The following is a 21,675-nucleotide window of genomic DNA, read 5'->3' on the forward strand; positions in this document are numbered from 1 at the left end:
GGAAAATTTCACTTTGGGAGTTTCTACATTCCTGAGCCATAATAAATAGCTGCTTAATTCTGTTCTGTCATGATTCAGTAACAGAGTAATAATGTGCTTGAGATATCATTAAAAGTCTGAGCAATAGCTCTGTAAGTTATTCTCCTACTGAATTCTCCTGTTCTCCTATTCTTCTTGAAAAAGTCTCCTATTTTTCAAGCCTGGAAAAAGCTTGAAAATCCCTATGTCTTCTTGTACCTCCTTTATATTCCTCTTTAGAAATAGACTGGGAAAAAATAAACAATAAACTGAATCTTTTATTTTCTGTCCATTAAAGAGTTCCACAATACTCAAGAAGTTTTGGGCCATACTATAAACATCATTATTTTGATTCATAACTGCTATATCATGACATAACATGCCATAAAGTGTGCTTTCTGCAAGAGTTATACAAAAAAGAATATATACTCATGGGAAAACAACTATTAAATTTATCTACATGGAAGATGAAACAACAAAATGTTTATAAAGGCATCTACAGATTTTTATTTTTTTTTTAATATTGTTAATTCACAGCTCTTTGTATAACTTAGAGCAAGAAATAACCTCTGGCTTAATTTATTAAGAAATTAAATATAATGCAAAAATATTTATCATCTACTGTCTAGAGAATTGTTTCAGAATAGATCCTGCATTGTATAAGGAGAAATACTGAAAATTAAAAGTACATTTTGAGGTGTGTTAAGGTGTGCATTTTCCCACCTTAACAGGGATTAATATCCCAATCATTATTTAGAATTGCACAAAACAAAGTGTTTTACCATTTTATGTTAGTGCATTCAAAGGCAAATGCTTTTATTTTCTTTCCTTAAAAAGATACATAGTCATCTTACTCATCAGGCTCTTTGTCAAACCTGGCTGTTAAGCACAAAAAATCTGCTGCAGTAACCTGAGTCCTACCTGAAAAATTATTTAACACAGAGTTGGAGAATACACTGGTATTTTGTTTTCAGTATTAGTTCTTTTATGAATTTAGATTATATAAAACTAAGAAGAAAAAAACACTTCTTTTAATGTCAAGTATAGAAAGAATAAAAATATTTTTCCTTGCTTTTGGGAGGAGAGGAAAAAATTATGCAACTCCAGACAACCAATTTTAGCAGTGAAAAACATGTTTCTCACAGGGTGAGAACTGCTATAAAATTGAAACACAATTTTCAAATGGATTCTAAGTTAAACCTAAAAAATTTCACCTATCCTAACTCCATGAGTGGCTATATTTTTAATTCCTTCAGATATTGATTCCCTCTTTCCTTCATTGTTTGGAATTACAATAAATGTGAAAATGTGAGTCTTGGGCAAAAGTAATGATTTCAGAATGTTTCTGGAATATTAGTGACATTTGTGCAGACTTCACTGAATATAAGATGAGCTCAAGCTGTCATGCTCTGCAGTACGTTTAGTACCCACAGGACTCTCAATGTTGTTTGATTTTATTGCAGTTAATAATCAGGAAATTTATTCTAACATTGTTGAGATTTTGGGTTGTTTTTTGCTATGAAATGTTGAGGTATTTTTGGTTTTCTTTGCAGGTTTTGTTTTTCTTAAATATTTGTTCTGAGATTAAAAAAGAAAAAAAGCTTAATGCCCCTTAGTTGAAAGTGCACTAGGAAGCAATTGTCAGAAATAAAAACCACAGTGAAAGTCTAACCTTTTTTACAAGTATGTTACTTATCCCTGGTAATAAATAGTAAATTCCTGAAACTGTCCAGTTGGTTCTGGGCCCAGATTCATGGTGTCAAATGCCTCCTTGTGTCAACTGATATCTGATCCTCTTTTGAATAAAATTATTAAAAGTAATAATTTTTTAATTACTCATTATCTCTGAATACCCTTACCAGTGAAACGATTTTTATCATGAAAGAGGAAGCAACCAATGTCCCAAAAGTTAAGCAATGCCTCAGTGCTCCTAGCCAAGTCTGATAAACTTAATAAATATTACCAACAAGTAAAGACTCTTCCCTCCTACTCAGCTCACTTGCAGTACAGTCTGGAGGTTTTAGAGCTCACTCTAAGCCATAGTGTCATAACAAAGACACCCATAGGGTTTTCAACTTGGCAGAATAACTAACTTAGTGGAGGAAAAGGTCGCTGAACATCATTTTCTTTTGAAGCTTCAAGCTACCAGCCAGCCTGGTAGAAGGTTTCTAGAGTCTTCGTCAGCAGTTGCTGTAAATAGAAGTGGGAATAAGAGACCCACTGATTGATCTCCATGTAGCATTCCACTCTCCTTTTTTGTACATTTTTGATTGAATAAAAATGCTAGCATACAGGACCATAAGTCACCAAAAAATATTTTCATTCCAAGAGTGCAGGTATGATATAGTTTCATAGGTAAAGATGAATTTCTTCTGTAATATATTCTAAATATATTCTAAATATCTGATTCCATAGCATAACTGGACAGATCTCTCATTAAGTGTAAAATTTCCCAAGATATTTTATGAAGCATTATTCTCTCAGTTTTGGTGCCAAGGGCATATCAAGACTCTTGAAAAACTGTTTGTAACCATGCAATTAACCTTAAAGAAATGTTATGGGACAAAGCATAGCTTTTCACTAGTAAGTGATTATGACTAATGCAGGCTCATTACAAATGTGTTTAGGCAAGTGAATAGTATAAACAGAAAAAATGAGGAGACCCTCATTAAGTGAATACTGATCACATTTGGAAAGACTCGTTCTTATAGAAAAAAGTAGACTTTTTGGCAATCTAAATGAAACCTTTTTAAAACACTCATTTTGTACACTGTGTTATTGAATTTTATTCTGACAACTATCTATGCTTTTATATTAGTTAATATATTCTTATCTTTTTCTCAGTGGCAATTACAATAAACTAGTAATGTTCACTAAGACACTAATACTTGTATTCTGCTCAAGATTTTTATTGTTGTAATAGGAGCTTAACATTAAGAAAAAAAGAAAAGTAAGTAAGATTTAGGCTAAATACAAGGAAACAAAAGAAGCCGATCCAAATGTTATAAATTTATGCATTAGTACTACATTGTACTACAATACTGTACTACATTTTAAAAACAAGGAAACTCAACAGTCTGACTTTCAGAGCTGCTTCTGATTTATTAAAGTTATAATAGACAAGAGAACTCAAAAATTCTTAACACCTTTCAATATAATTCTGCTTTTAGTTGGGTGTCCAGATAAAGATTAAGGAACGCAACTTCAGGCATCCTGCTGTGACAATTTTCACTTCTGTCCTTTTGCTCTCTCCTGTTATGCCTAATGCCAGAAAAAACCTGGAGGAAACATAACAATTTAATAAAGTACAGAAAAAAGAAAATGCTCAGAATTCCAGCTGGCTTTTCCACTTTGCTGGTAATTATCAAAAGTGCCTACCCACAACTGGAAATTAGAAGAGAAACTGCTGTTATTGTCACTTCCCTGCTCTCTATGCTGCTTTTCTTATCCACAGTAGCCCCCTAAACATGTTATCCAAAACCAACAAGCTGTGAGGTTCAGCTACTGTGCACTCCTTTCAAAAGCACTTTTGAACACAACATTTCCCTCTCAGATATGAACTTTTCTGCTACAACATAACATGCCAAGGGAAAGATGGTGCACCACAGAAATGCAAAAACCAAAAATATAATTTAATAAAGGACAAATGAAATGATGAAGTATTGCTGCAAAAGCGTGAAGGGCTCTGGCTAATTGAACATTACATATGTTGTGGTTAGCATATCAGAGTTTCTTATTGTGCCACGTGTCAGAAGTTTGTATGGAGTTCACCATTGTCATATGCCAACTTGTTGGCAGTAATGACCTGGAAAGACAGACAGAGACAAACAGTGGATGAATTTGCTGTCCAATTCTAGCAATGCAGACAAAATCTGTCTTCCTCTTTTGTTCTTGAATGTGCAGAAAATGGTCCAGCAAGCTGAAGTGGAAGAAATTCTACTCCCTACCTTTATGGAGCAGTAACTCAGTAAGTGATCCTCTGAGCAAGAGAGAGAATATAGTGGGTACACACCACCACTGTGGTTTTACCTGTGGGACTACAGAGAGAACATGAGGTAGGGAGATGGAAAACCTTCCTTGACACTGGAGAAGCAGGTATGTGACTGGCAAGGAAAAACAATCACAAAAGTGAGTTCTTCCAGGAAAACTGCTGCTCCAGACTCCAGTGGGCAGTTTCCCAGATGTAATAAAAGGGCTTATTTTTTATCCTGATCAAAGGGCTTTTGATATTTAGTTATGAGGAATGAGTAGCAAATATGATCAGAACTAGAAGGGCTCTGCCTCCCACCAGGAGTGCTCTGAATTGAAGCCCCAAGCAGCCCAAGGCCAGAAGTAACAGGAAAGGCCAGTGCCTGGAATCACAGTAGTACCTTCACTGGGCGCTGTGCATGGGCCTCAGGCACTTCTCTTAAAAGCCTGATGGTGCATCAGAGTAAAAGACATAAAAGATCAGAAAATATTCTTGTCTGACCATGAAAGGTAACTGTCTAGCTAGTCAGCTTAGACTCCCTTTCAGGTCAGTGGAGAGAGATAAGCACATTGAAGAAGCAGTTCAGATCACATGTAAGATAAAAGCAGCTTCTCTCTACCTATTTCTATTGACTAGAGTCGGAAGTCAAGCTGACTAGGGTCCTAATTTAGGTATTAAGTATATAGCTGAGTAGGAATAATTTGATCTCCCTGCTTGTATTATAGCCTGTTTGAACTGGCAAGTAGAAGGATCACTGTTGCAATAAGATAATAAAATTATGTTCTTCTCACATTTCCTTCTTTTTTTATAATTTATTTTTATAATAAATACTATTTCCTTTTGTGGATTTCACAAAGATATCCATCGTATTGGATTAATGTGAAACTAAAACATCCACTGTTGCTTAAAAAAACAACACAAGGAGAGAAAGCTTGATGTTTCCACTGTACTCAGTTTTTACTGTGAATTCTGTTTACATAGTACTATGACCTTGAACCTAGTTTTAGTTTCTACAAAACGAGTTTGTACTGATTTTTGAATAATGCAAAGGAATTATTTTTTCAATAGGTCTTTCAAGAGGAGCATAAAGGAAAAAGAAGGATGTTAGATGACAGTCCACATGATCAACTATTTAATTCCAGTGTCATTAGTTACATACACTGCTTATATACAAATAAACAGCCTTATAAATGCAAATATCATCTGACATTCAGTATTAGAGTGGATATCTAATGTTCTGTAAATTAACCTAAAAACACCATTTTATTTTTAAGCAGCTGAATCTCTTTGACTAGACTAAGAGAAAATTATATTATAAATAATGATCAATATATTTAAAGTGAATTATAGGCATGAGGCCTTTTAGGAAAACATGAAAAATAGTCACTTTTTTCTAATAAACATTGAATATTTTTACAGGCAAAACTTGAACTTTTTGGATGGTGAAATAACACAGTGGCTGACTGAAGGAAATGCAGTTCTGCAAACATAATGCACCTGCATCTTAGCAATGCATTTGGTTGAGAGTCTTGTGAAATATTACTCTGAAAAATCCAATTTCCTTGGATACAAACCATATGATACAGCATGAAAAGTAGCTCAATAGCCATAAACAGTAGTTAATGATGAACGACAACTTATCAGATAGGAAGAGATGTCTAGGGGCATACTAGCGTAGAATATTTCAGCCTCCTTCTTTATCTGACATCTTCATTAATAATTTAAAAGAAGTTCAGATATCATATTAATGAAACTCACAGATGATGCTAAATTGAGATGTGATGCAAACAGAGGAAATGACAAAGAATAAAATAGCAGGGCACTAAGCATGAATCTACATGGATAGTAAGTATCCCAGTATCTCCCACTTCTCTGATTTCACAAGTCTAAAGTGTTTCTTTATACTGTAAATTCTACACAAGTTTCTTGAAACTTATTCCCTGCTTCCAAATTGTATCTAAAAAACTTTTCATTGTCATCAGAGACAATAAGCTATCTATAATAATCAGTAAGAAATACAATGATATTTTTTGCATAACCAGAAACAAATATATAAATGATACATATGTGTACAGGTGTCCATATTGAGAGAGAAAAAAGAACTTTTTAACAGATTACTTGTTGGGCATTTAAATATGTTCAAACATCAAAACAAATATATCTTTGATGTCATATAATAATACATTTTGCATGAACCATATTCTGCCTAATAGTAAAAAAATGCTGGAATTAGAGGAAAGAAAAGGCCAACTAATTCACTCCTGTTCTTTGCACATAGGAGGATGAGAAAGAACTTTTTTTTTATTTTTTACTGAAACAGTTGAGGGTTACTATATGATAATACACTTTATCATATTCCTTTTTTTTGGTTTTAGCTGGCTTTTCATTTCCTAGTGACACACAGTAACATATTTCTTGTCTGTATAGACATGCCTTTGCACCCACACTGAGCTATTGCCTTCAGTCAGGTTCACTGAGGAAGCAAACTCACCTTTTTTTTTTGCCTCTTTCTTCCTTTCCCATGAGGATCATATTGCAGGATCAGGTATTGTGAGCTCACAATACAAGCTCTGTGTTGCTGTTGAAATCAAGCGCTATTCTTAACTAACAGAACACAAGTACTGAAGATTACACAAAGAACACTAAAATTCCAACCAAACTATTATCACTAGTCAATGTTTAGATTTATAGATTTTTCTCTAAATGTAGATTTGGAGTTTGATAGCTCATTAAGTTTGTTTTGCAGTTTGTTTAGTGTATTCTCATACCTTACTCAATAAAAATGTACCACACAATTTCTGCCTCCACCCTTGAAAACTTTCAGCTTATACAGAATTAGAACTGTATGTTAGTACTGTAGGTTAGCACATGGAATTCCTTCAAATATAAGTAAGTTTTAGAATAAAATGAACAAAGGAAAATTTATCTAAGATGTCCTGGCTGTATTCTTTAATTGGTTCCGTTTGATTTACTAAAATAGAAAGAAGGTGTCAAGGGTTTTGGGAAGGAAATTAAGTCAGCAGCAAAAGTTTTATTTTTGTTTCATATGGTACGGTGCAAACCAGATTATTGTGTACTTCCTTTTGAATAGAGGACAGTTACCTTAATCTTTCATATATTCAGTGAAATGCATAAAATAAAGAACTTAACTTGATGTCTTAAGTTTTTAGCTTTCATATTTTTCAGATCCTGTACTACATTTGTGTATAACTCTGAACTGCACACAGAGTGTTAGTAAGCTCTCTTCACATTTTTGTCAGACTAAACTATCCTTCCAGGCCTGAGACCCAAGGACATCCTCTGCCTCAGGCCCCAAAATTATAAACAAAAGTGAATTGGGAAGGGAAAGCAAACTGGGGGAATATGACTTCATTTCCTGAAGCTATAATTAGACAATTAATCTCTGATATGCAAACAGACCAAACTTCTATCCGTCTGAGTAAGTCATGACCATTGTCCGTCTTGGGTGTAGTCACTGCAAGGTTTTGCGCTGCTCAAGGTATATCTGTTGAAGTCCTTTAATAAATACCTACTTTATTCTTTTAATTCTGTCTAGCCTCTGTTCTAGGTAGCCATTCCAAGGCATCAAATTGGTCTTAAATTCTTAAAAGGCTTTACATTTTTTTCCAAATATCTATAAAAGTAAAACCTCCTTTATCCTTGTTTGCAGAACCATTGGGACAGGTGTGTCCCTCACAGCAGGACTTGTAGCATGGCGGTGCAATCACCACTGTACTGGAAGAGTTCACAACAGGAATTTCTCACATGTTCTGCTTGATAATCTTAGTTATATATAAAATATATATATATATATATATATATATATACACACACATATATATATTAGTAATATATAATGATAGCTATCATATACTTTTAAAGACCTTTTGAGTTCACATACCATCATATGTCGTGTTAGTTCTTCTAGACAATAAAAAATACACAACCTTGTAAGAACATCTCTTCATGCACTTATAAGCAGGATTTGTACCAAGTAGCCCTCTTGAAAATGTATGAAGAAGTAAGAAGCATCATAAAATGATGTGTGACTATAAATGGAGATAATAAAAAAGTTTTTAAAAGTTCATCCTTTTTTATTATCAGACAATTATGAGTGTGAAGGATTAGTCCGATATGCCCAGTTATATAATTTGCAAATGTTCTCTTGCAAGAACAGACATAGCATGCACATTAATAAGATATACTGCATATATAGTTCTAGTTTACATGCTTTGGTTACAAACAGAATGTCATGTCTTAGGGGACAGCATGATGGCATTGATGTTACTAGCAATAAAATGCAGGAGCAGCATGAATGAACCTTTACCGGTTTGTAATCTCACTGTCTCAACACTTTTTAAAATCTGAATGGTGATTGCTACTTTATTAGAAGTAACTCTGCTGCATCAATGCCAGCAAGTACTGGAAATTAAGGACTGAGAAATCCTTATTGATTATACCATTACTGCTTTACAAAACCAATTTACATCTCAGTTCTTGGCTACTGAAGAGTCTCAGGTAGCTCCCTCATTACTGAGAGTTAAATGCGTAAAACAAGACCTTACATTTTAAACTACACAACGGATTTAAAGTTTTTAGATTTGTCATTTTGGTGATTGACAAGTATAACTGTCATGTAAGGCATATGATAAGGATAAAGTATATTTTAAATTTGACTATGTCTCTGCCAAGAAATAAAAGAAAATATGACAGCTGATCTTGCAAAGATGCAGTTTTAATGCTGTAAACATATTTCTTTCTACATAACACATATTTTTTCTACATAATCTAGATTGATAAAATAAGGAAAATATATTAGAACATATCTAAGTACATTCTTCTAATTGGTGTCATTGCGTAATTCAGCACACTAACATTGAACACTACTGGTAATGGTGGCAGTACTTGTTATTCCCACATCTGTACATAATTTGACCTTGGCTTTGCATTTTGCAAGAATGTTCTTACACAAATCAATAGCCTGGAAAATGTGACAAGAGTAGTGCAATATTGGTTTTTTTTAAAATTTTATCCTCAGAAATATTAAAAAACACTTCACTAAAAGAAAAATAATACTATAAATACAGATTATTAAGATTGTACAGTCAATCATTCAAAATTAGGTACTGCTACACTTAAATTTACCTCACATTCTTTTATCAATATTACATGTTGATAAATTTAGCCACATAGACTGTGACTAACATAGGTAAAGAATATAATGTGGGAATGATTGGGGTAATTTTGACCAAAGATTTATCTAAAATTCATTTATTTTATTGTGATCATTAATGAATAACCAAGGAAGAGTGTAAGACTTCTATTTGCCTAGAATATTCCTGCAGTTGAGAGCATTTTTTCTTTTTGCTACCACTATCTCAATCAAAACCGATACCTGCATTTGAAACGCAAAAACTTCTTCCCACTCAAAATCTTCTGTCAGGACTAATTATTAAACATAGTTTTGTTTGGTTTTTTACCTGTCTAAATTCAATTTTTACCATTTAAATTCAAATTTTAACGTGCATTATGGCATGCAAACTCAAGAATGTGAAATGCATTTCCTGACCCAAAGAAAGAAGGGAAATGGTTGTAATACCTATTTTTTATTTAGTGTTATGTTGGTATTTCACTCAGTTTAGGAGTCTGCAGTTGTTTGACCTCAGCAGGGAGTTGAATGGTATGAAATAGATGCAGAAAGAATTAATGTGAAAGGAAAACATTAAGACACTGGACACATTCCATCTGTGACAATTTCAAAAAGATTTCATAGGTCTTAATACTGTCATATGTTTCCCCTAATCAACAGTAGTCCAAACTTTATTTGTTCTTATGTTTTATACATGAAAACATGGACTTCGTTTTTCATTTTTCTCCATGATCAAGAAAATCACTGAAGTGCATACTCAGTTTTTAACATTATATGGCTCAATACACAATGATACTTTTATAGCAGCACTTAGGGATTTGGCTGGATTAGTACTCTTGCCAGTAATGCAGCCCTAACATTTTTTTTCTTTGATGTTTCCTAGACACATAATGAATTTCTGACCCCTAGGACCCTTCCATTCTCTACTGAACTGTAAGCTTGGAGTTCAAGTCTATTAGAAGGTCTATTTATTACTACTTAGCCTGGCAGTATCATACTGGCATCATGTTGAATTTCTGTAAGTGAACAACGAGATTTAATAGCTACTGAAAAGGTTTGGGGTTTTCTGAAAGCTTAAGCTCTTTTAAAAATTAAACTCTCCCTGTAATGAAGTTCTTTTATTTTAAATTCTTTTTTTTATTCCCCTGGTGAAAAAAAAAAAATACTGCAAAATTCCTCTAACACAAACATTCACTTTTTTTTATTGATTTCTTTTCAACAAATGACACTTTCAATAAAACAGTAAGGTCAAGTGGCTCAGGAAATATGACCTAACCTGTGGACTTTGGACAAAATGATGAAGGTCACATCAGGTTGCTTGTAAAATTATTAAATTCATAACATTACAGCAGATTTTTATAATGCATATACATATGTAAAGCAATACAGAAAAATACTCTAAAGTACCATGAGCATATCTGTCCATCAGACAGAAAACTCTCCCAGATTTTCATAAGAATGTTGATGCGTTTCAAGGTAATATTCATCCCAATGAAGAAAATAACAGATGAATATTTTTCTTCAAATAAAATATTCATTTATTTTTTTAAATTTCAAAATCTGGAAATGGGAAATAAGGAACATTATTTTCTTTGCAGCTAGAGATTAATGTTAATTACAAAAGCATATCACATTTAATACACAGTTTCCAAATTTACATTAAGTGAACTCAAGAATTAAGTTTTTCCATCAAAACTGGAAAGGAGTGAGAGATTTTTCAGTGTAATAGGTCATTGCAATTCACTGCATGAAAGGAACAACTGCAGACTGGAAAGAGGAGGTCCCTCGAGCGTTGTGGCCTTTGTTCAGAGTTTTCCATTCAATTTCCACAGTTCTTTTTTTATGACACTGCTGATGGAAAGCCAGGAAAACACTGCAGTATGAGAAGGTATTTGACACAAAAAGAAACATAGAATCAGTGCAAGATCAGCAATTTGCTCTACAGGTCTAGAGCTGAAATTCTGAAGCAGATTTTCTTAAAGGGATTCATATTTTAACATGCATAGAAATTTCCGTTTAATTTATTAAACACTAGAAAAATTGAAGCCAAAGAATCACTTGGCATTTCAAAGCAAATAAACTCATATAATGAATTGTATTTTCAGTATAACATGTTTTCTTACTAATACAAACTAGATTTAACTTCTCTCGAATTTAGAGGATTCAGGTCCAGATAGTCATATAAGACAAAATGTGTATTTTATTTACGTAACTCTCACAGTGTCACCTACATGTCCTTAAGTGTGGTCAAAAGCTCCTTGGGTGGCTGTAGACTTTATATAAAGGCTGGATACAGTTATATAGGTGTTTACTCAGGATATATGCAGTATCATCCATAGTATTTTTAACCTTTTCAGGTGTTTGCCTGAGAGTTACACAGAAAATGCTGTTCCTTTCCCAATCCCAGGAGCCCTCATGGACTTGAAGAGAATTTTCTTCACTGAGTATTCATAATATTCCTTCAAAAGGCTGACTCAGCAGCTACTAAAGAAAAAGACATTACACCACTTCCTTCTTTTTTTTTTTTTTTTAAATAGCGCTTTAAAAACTTTCACAGGAAAATATTGAACAGGATTCAACATACTTCTCCATCTGAAAGCATCCAGACTGTCATCTTTCACTTGGCATAAGAATGTCCTAACCATTGGATACAAATCTTTACCCTACATTTGTTATGACTGACAATTTTAAATGTTGAAATTCAGGACAGTTTCAGACAGATAAATTACTCTTACCCAGACATATCCGAGTTGTTTAGTACAAGTCAAAGACTTTGTAGAAGATCAGTAGTCTTTGGTATGGGAAGTATTACATTCATATGATATATTGGTCTGTGCAGATCAACCATTTTTGGACATTCCAACATTGGGAGAATTTAAAAATGCTTCTAGTTACAGGGAGAATACTGGGAAAAAATATGCTTCAGCTGTTTCATCAAATGGGGCTGAGCTTATTAAAATGCAGGCATCTCATGTTATAGAGAATTCCTGGTAAAACCACCTGCAGAAAGCTGGAACATGCTGAAGGAAAAATAGAGGCTTAAGGCCTACAGGATGTAGCCTTACATGACTTTCAGTGATGCACAACAGCTTTTCAAGGGAAGCATGACACTATTCCTCATTTAAGTAAGAACAGCAGCTTCAGGTCATCAGGACCTTAAAGGTATAAACCCACTGCTCTCCCTTCCTTTATGGAGCTTGCTATCTATGTGCCACACAATTAAGTTTTAAATTAAGGTTCACAGAAATGTCTAGCAGATTAGCAACACAGTTTTTAGTGATTAAGTCTGCATTTTTAGTGTTCTTCTCAGTAGGAATGAAATTAAACACTGAAAAAATAAATGAAGTTTGAAGCAGGGATTACATTGAGAGTCCTAATAACTTAGCACAGTAATGCACAACACCTGTTCACTCCCCTTCCATCCCTATGCATGCAGGATTGAATTCTGAATAACAGCACAGAAGAAAAAAATAAGACAAAGCCATAATTTTAGAAAGGTAGTGAAATTTTCCACATTTGTGATGAATCCTACATAAATGGTTATCTGTTGATTGAAGTCCTCTTTCTAGATTAGTAAAAAGGGAGTCCAGAATTCTCCTCAGCTTAGGGAGAGCAGCATATCCAGGCTGAGATGAGGGTATGCTTTTGCTCATCTTCTACAATATAAATAAACCCTTTTTGGGATAGTTAGTCCTGGCAGTGTCCTTCAGAACTAGTGAAACCTATATCTGCAGTCTCAGGGCAAGAGAGCATTCCCACACCAGTCAGTTTCATCTTCATACCCTAAGGGATGTGGGCAGGAATTAATTAGGTAAAACTTAAGAAAATTTAAGAAGAAAAATTCTACATATAGTCACCGTTTTGGACCACAAATGGGCTTGTGCAGATACACAGTATAAACTGAATAAAGTTGACTATTTCTTCTTTTTTGGTTTTTTTTTTTTGGTTTTTTTTTTGGGGGGGGGTTGCTTGTTTGTTTGGTTGTTTTTTTTGGTTTTGTTTGTTTGTTTTAAACTTGGATGCCAAAATTCTTCTTCGTTTGTGTTTTAGACTCTTATATGATTTTCTGGATCTGAACATGACTTTATTTTGCCACACTTGTTTCTGCAGCAGTAAGAAACACTACATGCTGGTTAACCAGTTTGTGGATTTTTATCTGTGTAAGGCATATAAGCATAGATCATTTATTCCCTAAATAGTTATTTTATATTTTTGCAGATTTATGATTTACAAAATATTTTTGCTTTGTCTGAGAAAAAAAAAAACTTCTTGTGTAAAAAGACTACAAAATATTCTTTTGCCAGAGCAGTCAAGCTTTCCAAGGCTTGACCTTTCTTTCCTCCAGCTTGATAATAAGGAAGGGAGAGCACTTTACACAAGGTATTTGAGAGCAAAGGCCATCTGCTTGTAACTAGTCAGACCTGACTCCTCATTCTCAGGGAGCTACATGAGAACAGCCATGCAAGAAGTGGAGGGAGAAGTGTGATTACAGATAATCAGAGCTAGTTTTATTTGAGTCAATTCAAGCAAGAGATCAAGCTGAGTGACCTGAAAGGGTGACGTCAAAACTGCCACTCATGTCCTTTCTGTCACTCAGAAGAAACTTACGTGACTGAACCAATGATAGCATACACTGAAACAGTCACGTCTTTTGTGGAGTTGAGTGTAACTATTGTTAAAACTCTGCTACTAGGACCAGTCACTCACCTGTCTTTGAATGCATAGCTTGAATACTGTCCACCTGCAGGAATAAAGCTTCGGTTTTAAATATTTAAAGCAAAATGGATTAAAAAAAATCAAACAAAAAACACTACTCTTTTAAAGAAATAACATTTTAAAATTAAGCATTGTTTGTTAAATTTATTTTTTTTTCTTTTATGAAGAATGTGGTTTGAATAAAGAATTAAACAACAATTTCTTTTTCCAAGAAGTCACAGAATCACAGAACCATGGTAAAAGCTGAGATGGAAGGCACCCACAAGCCTTATTGAGTCCAACTCTTGGCCCTGAACAGCACCATGCCCAAAAGTCAGACCATGTGCCCAAACACATTACCCAAACACTTCTTGAACTCTGTCAGGCTGGTGCTGTGACCACTGCCCTGGTGAGACTGTTCCAGTGCCCAACCACCCTGTGGGTAAAGAATCTTTTACTGATATCCAACCTAAACCTTCTCCAACACAACTTTAGGCCATTTCCATGGGTCCTGTCACTGGTCACCACAGAAATCAGTGTCTGCCCCTTCTCTTCTCCTCTCAAGGAAGCTGTAGCCTGCAAAGAGGTCTCTCCTCAGTCTCCTCCAGGCTGAACTGACCAAGTACCCTCAGTCCCTCCTCATATAGCTTCCCCTCAAGGCCCTCCATCATCTAGGTTACCCTCCTTTGGACACCCTCTCACAGCTTTATATCACATGTTGTGTAGACCAAAACTGCACACAGCACTCCAGGTCACACCAATGCAGAGTCATTTAAACTAACAGCTTAATTCATTAACTTTGTTGCTTGTTGGACACAATTCAAACCTAAATAATTCTAGGGTTTCAAAATGCACAATGTACCTAGAAAGTATGAGAATTTCTCTCTAAGTTTAGGAAAAAATTCTTTCAAATTCGGATATTTAGACACCTAGCTGTATTTTGTCACACATCATGCTGATTGTGGCATTTAACTGAAGCCCATTCCAGTCAAGGATGGTAAATAAAGACCAGATTTCTTGCACTTATTTCAAAGGCAAACCAGTCAATCCAAGATGCACATGCTATCTATACATTTGGAACTTGTTTAGCTGGGAGAAATTAAGAAATTATTTTTCCTTTTCATGAGATCATTTGACAAAGTTTTATGGCTCTCTTACACTTCAGTAAGTTTCTCCCTGGAGAATGGCAAGTGACAGTGACTAAGTGAGACAAATTAGTCACACTGAGATGTACTGGAAATTTTTACACAAATAAGTCCTGAATCCACTATTCCCCTCCAGTCTCTGTCCCCTTCTAAAAACTATCATGATGAACACAAATGAAACGTCACCCAACAATCTGATTGTTCATCTTATTTTATTCCTGAGATATCTAAACTAAAAAATGTGTTTTTCTATTTTCTGTGCTTCCAATATACTAGACTGCTCTCCAAATACATGTGCTCACAGCTTCAACACACAGTATACAATATTTATTTCAAATATACTGAGAAATATCTGGGGTAACAGAGCATTTCTGTTTAATTAACATAATTCGACACAATTTTAGGTATAAATATTTCATAAATCCCCAGTAAAAGAAGTGTCAAAACATGTGTTAACTCCGTCTGCTAACATTCTATAGAATCTTAAATCTTAAGTGGCACATGAAAAACAAGGAAACATATTCAGGTGACCTAGGGAGCTTACAATAGACTAGTTTGTCACACACTGGGAACATATACAGGAATGAATATTTCAGGAATGAACATTTTAAATCTACATATCAAGATAGTCCTGTTTGAAACTCCTGTGGATTCATCTTTTTAAAAACTGGAGGAAGGGAGGGAAGAGATGGGAAATTTATTGAGTAAAACTGTATATTATAAAATGTTTGAAGTAGCAAAACATTTAGCTCAGAATGTCTGCCCATTATATAAAACACTTTTAAAAGGAAATAAAAATATAGAGTAAGAAAAAAAAAAAAAAGAGCAATGAGCTCAAACCTTAGGTTTAATATAGTCAAAAAACACTCCAAGATATTTTTTTAAAATAGAATAGACAATAGAATGTGGATGATACTTTTGTCACCAACAGTTTCAGCCAAGACATGAACAACAGTCCAGGTAAGATTTTGAGCTCTGATATGCGGACATTTAAAATAGAACAGACAAATCATGAGTTAGCTACCTAAGCTCCTCTCAAAGGTGATGGAGATGAAGAATAAACATTTAATAAAGGTTGGGAGCTGTTTAACTTACCTGAAAGGAAGCAATCACATTTTGTCACCTTATAATCTCTCTATATGTATTTGATTTAACAAAAACAAACTTGGACAGTTTGGAGATACCTAAAGGAAGCATATGCTGCATCTTTAATTGCAGTGGTGACTTTCACCATGCTACTGCCTTTTTCCTCCTGTCTTTTTAGTATGATTTTTTTTTTTAATTTCCTTTCTCTCACATTTTTTGTATATTGAGAAAAACCTCAAACTGGCTTACTAAGGCAGATTTTGCAGCACTTGTTTGTGTACCACTAAGTCAAACTACAGCAAAGACAAGTGCCTAAAACAGGTGTGGCTATGGAACTTCTCCAGATTCAAAAGTCTGGCAAGATGATGGATCCACATTCTAACTCCTCTGCAGGGAAGCTGTTAGCACAATTCAGCACTGAAACAAAATGCAACTTCTATCTTTGACTATCTGAACTCTCTTTGTACTAAATCTCAGTGTCCAACTACCTATGACAGGTACCACAATAATATATTTTTTTTTACATGGGGTATTATATTAAATGTTCAAAATAACAATACATCACTGTTATGTACATATATATTAAATCTGAGAGTCCGAAGCACCAGGGACAGTTCTAGCTGAATCAGAACTCAAGAAATTTTGATGGCACTCACTACTCCATAAACAGAGGAGGAAACCAGTGCAGCACGGATCTAATTTTTTTTATTCCCTGTTCCTTTCAGACTTCCCAGTATCCACTAGTCCTAATGAAGTCCAAGTCTTGTATCATTTCACTCCCATATCAGAAATGCCAGCTATCAAGAGCAACCAGCAGGTGCAGCAGTTTACAAAGCAGTTTCTGGGCACATTTTAGGAATATTTTGAGAATACCTTTTGGGATAATCAGACTCCTGAAGGCATCTCAGAAAAGGCTGAGACTTCTAGAAAAAACTAATTGCTCTTAAAGAACTGACAGCTTTTCATGATCAAAAAGTACTTTGAGATTTTTTCCAACCTGACACTTGATTAGGCAGGGTCAAGCATCTGTTTAGTAGATGCTGGGAAGAGAGGTAGAGCACAGAAAAGAAATAGCTGGTCAGTACTCTGGTAGCACATGATGGGATGGGAGCTGCGTCCAATAAAGAACCAGAGCAAGTTGAGTCTGAGCCACACAGCAGCTCCAGGGGAAAGACACAAAGAACTGCAGTGGGTAAGTCTGTTGTGGAGGGTGGAGACATGGAGGCCCCAGTCTGCCATGAGTCCTGTACCCAGCTCTGGGGTTCCCAGTATAGGAAAGGAATGAATCTGGTAGAGCAGGTGCAGAGAAGGCCATAAAAATAATCAGATGGATGGAGCACCTCTTCTGTGCAGAAAGGTTTAGAGGGCTGGGTTTGTTCAATCTGGAGAGGGGAAAGCAACAGAGATCTTGTTGCAGCCTTGTAGTGTGTAAGGTGGGTTATAAAAATGATAGAGACTTTTCTATCCCATAGCAAAAGGAGAAGGGGAGATAATTTTAAATTGAAAGAGATTAGACTTAGACTGGAGATAAGGAACAAACTTTTTATGATGAGCATGGTAGGAGCCTGGAATGGGTTACCCACAGAATTAGTGACCCATCTGTGGAAGCCAGAACAAGATGGTCTTTGGAGGTCTCTTCCAACCAAAATCATTCCATGATTCTACCCCCTGCTGCTTTTCTGTATGGGCATCAACAATTCAGCTACAGGAGACCAGGGATGGATTACATGTGACAACATGGTCCTGAGGATCAGGATCAAGCTTATGGAAGTTCCAGTGGTTTGAGCCTCAGTTCTACAAATCATTATCTCCTCAATCCCTGTAAACGTGATGGAATAAATAATCCTGGAAACCATTTTCAAAATTCTTAAGGACAAGAAAGGGACTAGGGGTGATAATCATGGATTTATGAAGGGGTAATTACACCTGGCCAACCTCACAGCTTTCTGCAATAAAAGAACTGCATTTATGAGTGTTAATCAATGTTATCAACACATCTAATAATTAGGTAAGCTTTTTTTCACAGATATGTTTATGCAGCACCAAAAAAAGTATCAAAAATGTCTTGTGCTGTGTTTTTTATCATTTTGAATAACAAAAATTGCATGCAATTTTTTGCAGTGAGAGGAAATAATCACATTGTCACTTTGCCACACAATACAAGAAGGGAAACTCCTTCCATACATATTTGATTATATTTTTTATAATCCAAATCCATCCTTGTACAACATATTGTCATCTTTATTTTGCATCTGTGACAACATCTGAGTCACTTCTGTCTTTTTCCCCATGGGAAAAGAAATAGAGAAGCAAATATTTAAGAAGAACGAAAAAAACAGTACAAAGATAAGTGAACATTTCTTACTGGGAATATAAACAGAAGACTGTCTGGGAGCACTCAAGTTAGCATCACATGCTAGGAAGAGCCTCTCCCTTACATTAGCATTGTGTTACTGAAGGGCACCACAGGGCAAGGATGAGCTGTTCTTATTAGGACTAGCTTTAATAAGACATCATTACTCTTATTCCAACATTTCACCCAAGAGGCAAGGTTAAAACCCCTAGAGAGGGCTTTGCAAAAATGTTTTTGAAGAATGATTGTTAAATCAAGTGCTGATAGAAATTGGAGGAGGCTTAAGAGGAAGCTGAATGACACAAAACCCCCCTTTCAGTAGGGTGTAGAGGATCAAGAAAATAGTAATTGAATCATAGGTATTGCTTGACCAGGATTAATTCATTGAGTTCAAAAGCAGAGAGAAGTTGGTTAAGGACTCAATTTTTATGTGTGCATTTTCTCTCACAGCTTTTGTGATGGTATCATTCTTGGTCAAAAGAAAGGATAATATTGAATTTTCACTGTTGGCATTACTATTCTTTATCTTGCATTCATTTCTGAATATTTCCTTTAATACAGGAAGCCCTTTTGATTTTTATTGTGTCTTTTTTTTTTCCAAGAGCTTTATACTTTAAGTTATTAACTAGATACTTTATATATGTATTTATAGGGGTAATTAAAATGACATAGACACATTTTTCTGTATTTTCATAATTTAAATTATTTCTTTATGATAATGATAATTTAAAAAGCCCCACACAAGCAAAGTTATTATTACTATTACTATTACTATTACTATTACTATTACTATTACTATTACTATTACTATTACTATTACTATTACTATTATTATTAAAATAAACAAGCGAGCTGTAAAAACCCAAGCCCTTTTAATCTGTGAGCTCTAGTAAAGAAACTTTCCTAATGCAAGGCATGATCCAAAGGTTCTTTTAATTTTTGGGCTTTGACTCCTATGCTTCATGATATCCTTATACTGCTTTTAAAACGATATGAGGTGTTCAAATTACTTCATTGTAGAAAGGAATCCCTCTGCATTGTACTATGGAGACATTAAATTGCCTGTTCATTAAATAAAATTAGTACTGCTTGAAAATCGTAACATAACTTTCAGTGTTTCAAAATAACCTTGCAGTCACTTTTCTCTTACATATCTAAGTCTTAAATCTATAAAGAAGTTACTAAATATTGTCATTGAAACAAGTTAGAAAAATAAGGTAACGATTGCATAATATTTTGACTGAGTTATGAAAACATGGAGTAACTACTGTTAATGAAATTATAGCTATATTATGTCCTATTATTTACCTGTATAGTGACTACATGCATAAATACACAGAGAGCAATTTATTTATCTCTTCTATAATTTTTAGCTTCTGAGAGAGCTTTCATTTCAAACAGGGCAAATCCTTCAATAGTTAATATTGGAACATGCTTCAAAATTAATTTGTGTTTTATTCCTTCTTTGATAAAGGAAAAATTAATATGGTGTCATTCCATAATGAAAGGTAATTTACGGATACACAATATGGCATCTGTGTTCCAGTAGGCAGGCATTAATTTTCATAGATTTTCTCACTGGCAAATTATCATAATCTTTCTGCATTTTTTAAATGTAGGAAGTGACAAAAATACATATTCAATCAGTTATTAAAAATAATTTTTTCTATTATTATATTTTGGTTGAAAAGAGTTCATAGGTACTATCAGAACAAACCATATATATATATATATATAATGTTCCTATTTAATGTATCATAGCTAGGTAAAGAACTCAAACATCATTCACCCAAACTTCTTGTAAACGTGTAACATAATACAATAAACTGAGGACTGAGTACCTTTTGGAGACCTTATGTTGCTTTGGGCAATATAGTTCAGCTTTTCACAGTAAAATGGCAGTGAAAGCCATTTTAGATAGGTAGACTAGCATCTATCAGAGAATTTTCTTGAGATGAAAGGTTTTAATCATCTAAAGATGCTCAGTATGCTAATAGGAGCCATGCAAAAGAAGAATTGCTGTCCCATTTTAAATAAAGTTTTTCAAATCCTCTGAGCAGATGCTGTACTCCAAGCATCTACATAAGCCCATCACTACTATGGAAGGCAAGGGAATGTTTTTAGTAATTTTAATTCCTACAGGACCAAACCTCAACAGAAGTTCTTGGTATAAAAAGAAGATGTAAGCAAACTTTTTTTATCAAACTGAATTAAAGCTATCCTCTTTTTGATTCAAAATCCCCTAAATTCCTATACTTCAGGACTTGTGATAATCATGTCATAACTGACATTCTAAAGAGAGATTCTTCTGATATTCCTGAGCTTTCCCTTTCTGATTATCCATCTGCGTTTTAATCTTTCTGAAAATGAAATTCAGTTACAAGCTAAAAGCTGTTAATGGATGTGAACAAATGGGGAAAAATGTGACAATATGGTAAATCTGAGTTCCCTTTCATTCCTGAACAATAGTATCCTACCTAAGTATGAAGAAAACTTATGACTCTTATCACTGTCATATGACATATTTTTGACATTATTTATAAAGACAACTTCAGAAAGGTGACTCATAGCAGGAACTGACAAAGTATTAGCATCCATTATTGCCATTATTTTTCATGGTTGTGTTTGTAAAGCAAAACAGTTTTATGATGAAAATGTTAGTCATGACTGTAAGCCCTTTTGAAAACTTACACTATACTTGTCTTTCCTTTTGTTCACTAGTTCAACAATCCTTTCATTCTTTCATGAACCATTTCTCCAATTCTGATTTTCTTTTCATCAAACCATCTCTGTCCTCTATTTATGACTAAAGACATTTTAATACAATAAAATGAACAAAAAAGTCACATCTTAGAATGAAAAGCATGTGCTGCTGCAAGCACCCACTGATGTCTATACTGCTAAATATTGACTTCTGAATATTGACTGTTGACTGCCACCATGGCTGAATCAGATTTATTTCTGCTCTGAATTGTACATGGCAGATATAATATAATTCTAATTTGAATGCTCTGTGTGCATGAAGTTATGGAGCCATCTTTTTTTTTTTTTTGGGGGGGGGGAGATAAAAATAAACTTTGTATGAGATGAGTTGCCCAAACAGAAACCTGCTGCTGCAATAGCAGATGTGTGATTATGTAGTGATTTGGAGTGTAATTACCTATGAGAGACTAAATGGTTTATGTTGTTGGTTTGATATCAGTAAACTGTTTTTCCTAGTCTCCTATCATTTTGCCCATTTTAACAAACTTAAACCTTT

The sequence above is a fragment of the Parus major genome, chromosome 1 (assembly GCF_001522545.3).
Source record: "Parus major isolate Abel chromosome 1, Parus_major1.1, whole genome shotgun sequence".
NCBI classification, from domain to species: Eukaryota; Metazoa; Chordata; class Aves; order Passeriformes; family Paridae; genus Parus; species Parus major.